The sequence below is a fragment of the Cynocephalus volans genome, chromosome 6, assembly GCF_027409185.1.
Source record: "Cynocephalus volans isolate mCynVol1 chromosome 6, mCynVol1.pri, whole genome shotgun sequence".
Taxonomy (NCBI): domain Eukaryota; kingdom Metazoa; phylum Chordata; class Mammalia; order Dermoptera; family Cynocephalidae; genus Cynocephalus; species Cynocephalus volans.
The window spans coordinates 61,707,562-61,716,683 of NC_084465.1; the positions used below are offsets into that span (position 1 = coordinate 61,707,562).

General features: G+C 34.2%; 1 protein-coding gene and 1 pseudogene across 1 annotated transcript in view; one reads left to right on the plus strand and one right to left on the minus strand.

The window, feature by feature from the left end:
* The window catches only part of SLC25A40 (solute carrier family 25 member 40), a 48,180-nt gene that overhangs the window by 37,231 nt on the left and 1,827 nt on the right, over positions 1–9,122 (minus strand). The gene's annotated exons all lie outside the window — the stretch shown is intronic.
* Positions 6,817–6,935, plus strand: LOC134381387 (small nucleolar RNA SNORA70; annotated as a pseudogene).

A 9,122-nucleotide genomic window follows, 5' to 3' on the forward strand; every position in this document is an offset into this window, starting at 1 on the left:
GTTATATGGTGATTTATATTGTATAATTTTTTAATGTTTATCCATCCTTGCTTCCTGGGATAAACCCCCACTTACTCATGAAGTTTTACCTTCTTTGTATAGAATTGGTTTTGATTTGTTAAAATTTTGCTAACAATTTTACCACCTATGTTTATGAGAGTTATTGGTCCATAATTTTCTCCTCTTGTATTGTCTTTGTCTTATTCTCATTCATGTTTGACAGAATTTACCAGAGGCCATCCAGGCCTGGAGTTTTTCTTAGTAGATATAAGGATATTCAGGCTATTTATTTCTTCTTCTGTAAGCTTCAGTTAGTGTATTTCAAGGAATTTGTCTATTTCACTTAAGTTGTTGAATTTATGAGCATAATGTTTTCATAATATTGCCTTATAATCCTTTTAATATGTATAGGTTCTGTAGTTATGTTACCTCTCTCATTCTTTATATTGGTTAATTTGTTTCTTCTCTATTTTTTCCTGATCAGTCTGGCTAGAGGTTTATAAATTTTATTGATGTCCTCAGAGAACCAAATTTTAGTCTTATTTTCTCTATCATTTTTCCATTTCGTATGCCATCACGTTCTCATGTCATCTTTATTATCTCTTTGTACTTTGGATTTGCTGACATTATTAAGATCTTTCCTCTTGTCTACTATAGGCTTTATAGTGCTATAAATTCTCTAAACACTGCTTAGGCTGCATCCCACAAATTTTGATATACTGTGTTATCATTTTTATTCTGTTCAAAATATTTTCTAATATTTTCTGCTGGTATTTTTCATACCATTCTTATTGGGTTTTGGTACCAAGCCTATGCTAATCTCATAAAATGAGTTGGAGAATATTTTCTCTTTTACTATTCTGGAAGTGTTTGTGTAAGCTCAGGATTATTTGATCCTTAAATATTTGATAGAATTTACCTGTGAATTCTAATTGCTTCTGTGAATTTCATTTTGTTCTTCTGAAATAGTGTCATTTTAATATTTCCTTAATATTTGCTGAACTGAGTATTATCCATACATGTTTTTTGGTGGTGAAAAGGCTACCAATGTTTAGTACATAAACATAACCTTACTACAAAAATAAAGTAACATACAAAGCCAAAATAGGAGGGAAATCATTACTGAATAACTTTTGGTCATTTGAGTCACTTACTATAATGCTATGCTACTCCTTATGTAATGTGTTTCTCAAAGCCACATGTATTCAACTCCACAAATTACTACAGCATTTCCTAGTTCCTTGTTTAGTCACTGAAATTCTATTAAAAGTTGGTAAAAAAAAATTCCTAAATGTAAAAATGTTGTGGTTTAAATGTGCCCCCCAAAAGTTCATGTATTGGAAACTTAATCCCAAATGCAACAATATATTAGCAATAAACAATTATCAATTGAAACCAAAAATTACCATCAAATAGCTCCAAAAATATGAAATACTTGCATGAGATCTGAATGCTGAAAATTAAGACACTGATTAAAAAAATCAAAGCCTTAAATAAGAGATATTTTATATTTGTAGATTACTAGACTCAATATCAAAACATCAGTTCTCCCCAAACTGATATATAATTCATAGTAATTCTGAAAAATTCCAGCACAATTTTTAATAGAAACTGACAAGCTAATTCTAAAATTACATAGAAAGGCAAAGAAACTAGAACAGCCAAAATAATTTTGAAAAGGAAGAATAAGGTTGAAGGCTTCACACTATCTGATTTCCAGACCTATTGTAAAGCTACAGTAAAGACACTGTGGTAATGGAGATAGGTATATTGATCAATGGAATAGAACAATAGGTAAAAAAACATATCCTCACATATGTCGTCAAATAATTTTTTTTTTTTTTTAAAGATGACTGGTAAGGTAATCTTAACCCTTAACTTGGTGTTGTCAACACCATGCTCTCCCAAGTGAGCTAACCAGCCATCCTATATAGGGATCTGAACCTGTGGCCTTGGTGTTATCAGCACCGCACTCTCCCAAGTGAGCCATGGCCTGGCCCTGTGGTCAAATAATTTTTGACAAAGGCAAAGACAATTCAATGGAGAAAGAATAGTCTCTTTCAATAAATGGTGCTGAAATAATTAGATATTCATATGTTTTTTTTAAAAAATCTCAATCTATACATCACACTTAATACAAAAATTAACTCAAAATGGATTGCAGACCTCACTGTAAAATCTCAAAGTATAAAACTATATGAAAAAAATATACAACATCTTTATGGCCTTGGGATAAATGTATTTCTTAGATAAGACACCAAAGGCATATAATTCATTTTTTAAAAGAGTATAAATTATATATTATCAAAATTAAGAACTTCTCTTTGAAAGATATTGGTAAAAGAATGAAAAAGCAAGCCACAGACTCGTAGAAAACATTTACACATCACATATCTGATAAAGGATTTATACCCAGAATACATAGAGTACTCTCAAAACTCAATAAGAAAGCAACCCAATTTTTAAAATGGGCAAAAGATCTGAACAGACACTTTACCAAAAGAGATATTCAGATGACTAATAAGCATGTGTAAAGATGTTTGGTTTCTCAGTTCTTGTAAAAGCTGTGTTTATACCATATTGTAGTTTATTAGGTGGGCAATAACATCATGTCTTTACAAAATGTATATATCTTAATTTAAAAATACTTTATTCTTAAAAAATGTTAATCATCTAATCCTTCAGTGAGTCATAATCTTTGCTGGTGGAAGGTTTTGCCTCCATGTTGATGGCTGCTGACTGATCAGGGTGGTGGCTGCTGAAGGCTGGGATGGCTGTGGCAATTTCTTAAAATAAGACAGCAATGAAGTTTCCCACATCATTTGACTCTTTGACAAACAATTACTCTGTAGCATGCGATGCTGTTTGATAGCATTTTACTCACATTAAACTTCTTCCAGAATTGAAGTCAGTCCTCCCAAACCCTGCCACTGCTTTATCAACTAAGTTTTTATAATATTTTAAATCCTTTGTTGTCATTTCAACAATGTTCACAGCATTTTCACCAGGAGTAGATTTCATCTCAAGAAACCATTTTCTCTGCTCATCCATAAAAAGCATTCCTCATGTGTTAAAGTTTTATCATGAGATTGCAACAACTCAGTCACATCTTCAGGCTCCATTTCTAAGTCTAGTTCTCTTGCCATTTCTACCACATCTGTAGATACTCCTTCCACTGTGAACCCCTCAAAGACATCCATGAGGGTTGGAATTAACTTCTTCCAAACTCCTTTTATTGTGGATATTTTTACTTCCTCCCTCCCATGAATCACTAATATTCTTAATGGCACCTAGAATGGTGAATCCCTTCTAGAATGTTTTTGATTCACTTTGTCCAGATCCATCTCAGCGGAATCACTATCTATGGCAGCTATAGCCTTATGAAATGTATTTCTTAAATAATAAGATTTAGTCAAAATGACTCCTTGATCCACGGGCTGCACAATGGATGTTGTGTTAGCAGGCATGAAAACAACATTAATATTGTATATTTCCATCAGGGCTCTTGGGTGACAAGGGACATTGTCAATGAGCAGTAATATTTTTGTAAGCAATCTTTTTTTCTGAGCAGTAAGTCTCAACAGCGGGCTTTAAATATTCAGTAAACCATGCTGTAAACAGATGTTGTCATCTTTGTTGTTCCATTTACAGAGCACAGGCAGAGTAGATGTAGTGCAATTCTTAAGGGCCCTAGGATTTTGGGAATGATAAATGAGCACTGGCTTCAACAAGTCACCAGTTGCATTAGCCCCTAACAACAGAGTCAGCCTGTCCTTTGAAGTTTTGAATTGAAGCTAGGCATTGACTTCTCTCTACAAAAAGTCCTAGGTGGCATCTTCTTCCAATAGAAGGCTATTTTGTCTACATTGAAAATCTGTTGTTTAGTGTAGCCACCTTCATCAATTATCTTAGCTAGATCTTCTAGATAACTTGCTGAAGCTTTTACATCAACACCTGCTGCTTCACCTTGAACTTTTATGTTATGAAGATGGCTTCTTTCCTTAAACCTCATGAACCACCTCTGCTAAATCCAAACTTTTCTTCTGCAGCTTCCTCACTCTCTCAGCCTTCACAGAATTGAAGAGAATTAGGGCCTTGCTCTGGATTAGACTTTGGCTTAAGAAAATGTTCTACCTGGTTTGATCGTTTATCCAGACTACTAAAACTTCCTCCATATCAGCAATAAGTGTGTTTCACCTTCTTGTCATTCATGTGTATGCTGGAACAGCACTTTCAATTTTGATCAAGAACTGTTCTTTTGCATTCACAACAAACATAACTGTTTGGCACAAGAGGCCTAGATTTTGGCCTACCTCAGCTTTTCCCATGCCTTCCTCACTAAGCTTAATCATTTCTAGCTTCTGATTTAAGTGAGAGACATGTGACTCTTCCTTTCACTTGAACACCTTGAGGCCATTGTAGGGTTACTAACTGGCCTATTTTCAATATTGTTGTATCTCAGGGAATAAGAAGGGCTGAGGAGAGGGAGAGAGACAGGAGAATGGCAGGTCAGTAGAATAGTCAGAACACATAGAACATTTATCAATTGAGTTGCCATCTTATATATGTGATGGGTCCCCCAAAACAATATGATAGTAACACCAAAGATCACTGATCATAGATCACCATAATAGAGTAATAATGAAAAAGTTTGAAATATTGCTGTAACTACCAAAATGTGACACAAACACAAGAAGCAAGCACACATGCTGCTGGAAAAATGGCACCAATAGACTTGTCCGACAGTGTTGCCACAAATCCTCAATTTGTAAAAAATTCAATATCTGCCAAGTGCAATAAAGCAAAGCGCAATAAAACTTAGTATGCCTGTACTAGCAATGAACAATATGAAAATGAAATTAAGAAAACAATTCCACTTACAGTAGCATAAAAAAGAATAAAACATTTAGGAATAATTAAACCACAGAGGTGTAAGACTCATACAATGAAAACTGCAAAACATTTTTCGAACAAATTAAAGACCTAAATAAATGGCAAAATATCTTGTGTTCATTAATTGGAATGCATAATATTGTTAAGATGGTAATACTCTACAAATTCAATGTAATTGCTATCAAATTTCCAACTACTTTTTTTGCAGAACTGGACAGGCTGATCCTAAATTCATATGGAATTTCAAGAGAGCATGAGTAGCCAAAACAATCTTGAAAAAGAAGAAATTTGTAGGACTCAGACTTCCTAATTTCAAAATTTACTAAAAAGCTATAGTAATTAAAATATTATAGTACTGGCATAAGGACAGACATATTGATCAATGAAATATAAATGACAATCCAGAAACAACCCCATACATCTCTGGTTAATTGATTTTCAACAAGGTTGTGAAGACCATCAACAAGGAAAAGAAAAAGAACAGTCTTCTCAAGAAACAGTGTTGGGACAAATGGATGTCCACACGCAGAAGAATGAAGTTGGATCCTTAGCTCACACCATATATAAAAAATTAACTCAAAATGGGTCTAAATATAAGAACTAAAACTATAAAACCCTTATAATGGCAGGGGTACATCTATATGACCTTGGATTTGGCAAGAGTTTCCTAGATATGACAACAAAAGCAAAAGAAAGAAAATTTAAAAAATAAAGAAGGTAGGATTTTTTTTTTTCTTTTGTGGCTGGCCAGTATGCAGATCCAAACCTCGGAGTTATCAGCACCAAAAATTGGATTTTATCAAAATAAAAATTTTTGTACATCAAAGGACACTACAAAAAAATTGAAAAGACAAGGTACAGAATGGGAAAAAAATTTTGCAAATCATAATATCCAAAATATATAAAGAAAAGTTACAACTCAACGACAAAAAGACAAACAACTCAAAAAATGGGCAGAAGACCTGAATAGGTATTCAGAGAAGATATACTAATGGCCAATAAGCACACGAAAAGATGCTCAACATCATTACTCATTAGGAAAATGAAAATAAAAATCATAAAAAGATATCACTTCACACCCATTAGGAGGGCTATAATAAAACAAAAAACAGAAAATAACATTTGTTGAGAAGGATGTGGAGAAATGAGAACCCTTTAATACTGTTACTGGAAATGTACAATGGTGCAGCCATGTGGAAAATAATTTGGCAGTTCCTCAAAATGTTAAGCAGAATTATCATATGACTGAACAATTCCACTCCTAGGTATATACCAAAGAGAAATGAAAACACTATACTCTAAAAAAATATGTACACAAATGTTCAGAACACTATTATTCATAATAGCCAAAGGAAGAAACAGACCAAATGGTCATCAATTGATGAATGGATAAACAAAATGTGGTATATCACCTTATAAGAGAATTTTACTCAGCCATAAAAAAAGAATGAAGGACTGATACATGCTACATACAACATGGATAAACTTTGAAAACATTATGCTAAGTAAAAGGCAGACACACAAAAAAATTATTCTGTGATTCCATTTATATGAAATGTCCAGAATAGGCAAACAGAAACAGAAGGCAGAATAATGCTTGCAAGGGATTGGGGAGAAGGGTGAATGAGAATGAGTACTTAATGGGTATGAAGTTTCTTTTTGTTCTGTTGAAGATGTTCTGGACTTAGATGGTAGTGATGGTTGCACAACATTATTAATATACCGGAAGCCACTGAATTGTATACTTCAAAATGGTTAAAATGGTAAATTTTTTGTTATATTTTTACCTCAATTAAAAGAGACTACCAGTTCACACCCAGTAAGTGACAAGGATGTATAACAACTCAGATGCTTATACATTGCTGGAGGGAAAGTCAAAAACTTCAGTAGTTTCTCATACTGTTAAACAGTTACCATATGATCCAGCAATTCCAATAAAAATAAAAATATGTGTCATGCCATGGCTGCAAACAGCAGCCTCCTCGATAGTGTATGCAGCCTGTTGCCTGTACGGATTGCCCTACGGGTCCTTGGAGATTGCCCTTTCCAATAGATGTTCATGTCTCTAACCTAGTGCTGTCCCCAACCTAGTCTCCACACAGGTATGTGGGGTGCTTCTGGAAAATACCCCAGGGCACAGTGGCCAGGCTTCACATTGGCCAAGTTGTCATGTCCATCCACACCAAGCTGAAGAACATGGAGCATGTGATTGAAGCCCTGTGCAGGGCTAACTTTAAGTTCCCTGGCCACCAGAAGATCCGCATCTCAAAGAAGTGGGGCTTTACTAAGTTTAATGTGGATGAATTTGAAGACACGATGGCTGAGAAGCTAAATACATCACCAACTATGGCTCCCTGGACAAGTGGCAGGCCCTGCACTCCTGAGGGCTTTCACTGTGCTGCCCCCTCCTTACTTATGTCCACTAATAAATCCTACTTCCTATAAAAAAAAAAAGAAAAGCATCAAAAACAAGACTTACATACAAAACGTTCATAGCAGCATTATGCACAACAGCCAAAAACTAGAAACAACTAAATTATCTGTCATGGAGTGAATGGATAAATAAACTGTGGTATATTCACACAATGGAATACTATGCAGCAATAAGAAAGAGTGAACTACTGATATATGTAACAAAATAAATGAACTTCAAATATTACATTATACAAAATAATTATGACCCAAAACATACAAATTATATGATTCCATTTATATTAAGCTGAAATACAGGCAAAACTATTCTATGATAATAGAAATCAGAAAAGTGGTTACCAAGGGAGATTGACTAGAAAAAGGAATAAAAAAGCCTTCTGAAATGACAGAAATGTTCTATATTTTGACTGTAGTAGTAATTACATGGATGCACATATTTATTAGAATTCATTGATATGACTGCTTAAAATGGGTGTACATTAATGCATGCAGATTATTAATTAAGAGTATTAGAAATTTCATAAATTTACATGATGAGACTTCTACGGGTCTTATAGTAAACTAGTCTCAATGGATGTAGCACATTGCACATGCTCAATCAATACAGAAGGAAATCAGGAAGTGGGGTAGGTAGTCAGATTATTTTATACTACCTTAAAGGAATTTATAATGTAGTTCAGGATGTAAGATATAACCTGTGAACTAGTTCATTATCCATAACAGCTCCCACAAGTGGCATAGCAGCCTCTGAATTAAGTTGTCTCCACGGGATCCACTCCCAAATTCTGAGCCTTGCTGTTTTGCTTATTCTTCATTTTTGATCTTTCACTTAGGTTATGTTCAAGGACTTAACAATGCTGAATTTACCCTAGTTTCCCAGCCTAACCTCACCTGAGACATGGACTTCAGTGCACAGCCACTAATCAATCCTATCCTTTCATATGATTCACTTGCAAAACTAAGAACTTAACCTTGGAAAATTTTAGGTCCTCCAATTACCAGGTACGGAGACTATGAAATGTTATTTTAAAAATTAAATAATAATAAGAAGAACAGAACACATTCACCAGATTACATATCAATAGTTAGCAAATAAATCAAACAGGAATAATTATTGAAGGCCTCAAATGAGGGGATAAAGGTTGAATCTATGCTAGGTTTGCTATGGATAGGAAAGAAAACAATTGCTAGCCAGATGGAAAGGCTGAAGCAAAAGAGAGAAATAAGGAATGTGATAAGTGTTACAGAACTATTAATTTGTCTAGACTAGAATTTATAAAAAAACTATATTTGGATATGTGTCAGGTAATCTGAAAAAGTAGTTTAGATCTCACTTGATAGGCACAAAAAGCTGTGGAGTAGACTGAGCAGTATTATCTTCATTTACACATGAGGAAATTCTAGCACAGGAAGGTTAGTATTTGCCCAAGTCATAGAATTACTTAGGTATAAGGCTAGTACTGAATAAAATTCATTTCTCCTGATTCACAGCCAAATGTTCATTTAATTCAAATTGAGAGGCAATGTTTCTGCTCAATGTTCTCCAGTTTTGCTTAATAGAATTCTTTAAACAAGCTTCTTACCCCAAATAACCCTGCCCCAATTCATTTCTTCTGGAATGTATACCCTTCATCTGAAGGACTCAAGCACATTTTCAAGATCTACTTTAACGTAAACCTCATTCTCTTACCAACAGACCAGATTACTGATATGATAGATAAGGTTTCTAGCCTTACTGGCCATAGATAATGACCAAGTCTTTCCTGTAGCCACTAAAAAATTTGGGTTCTAATAAT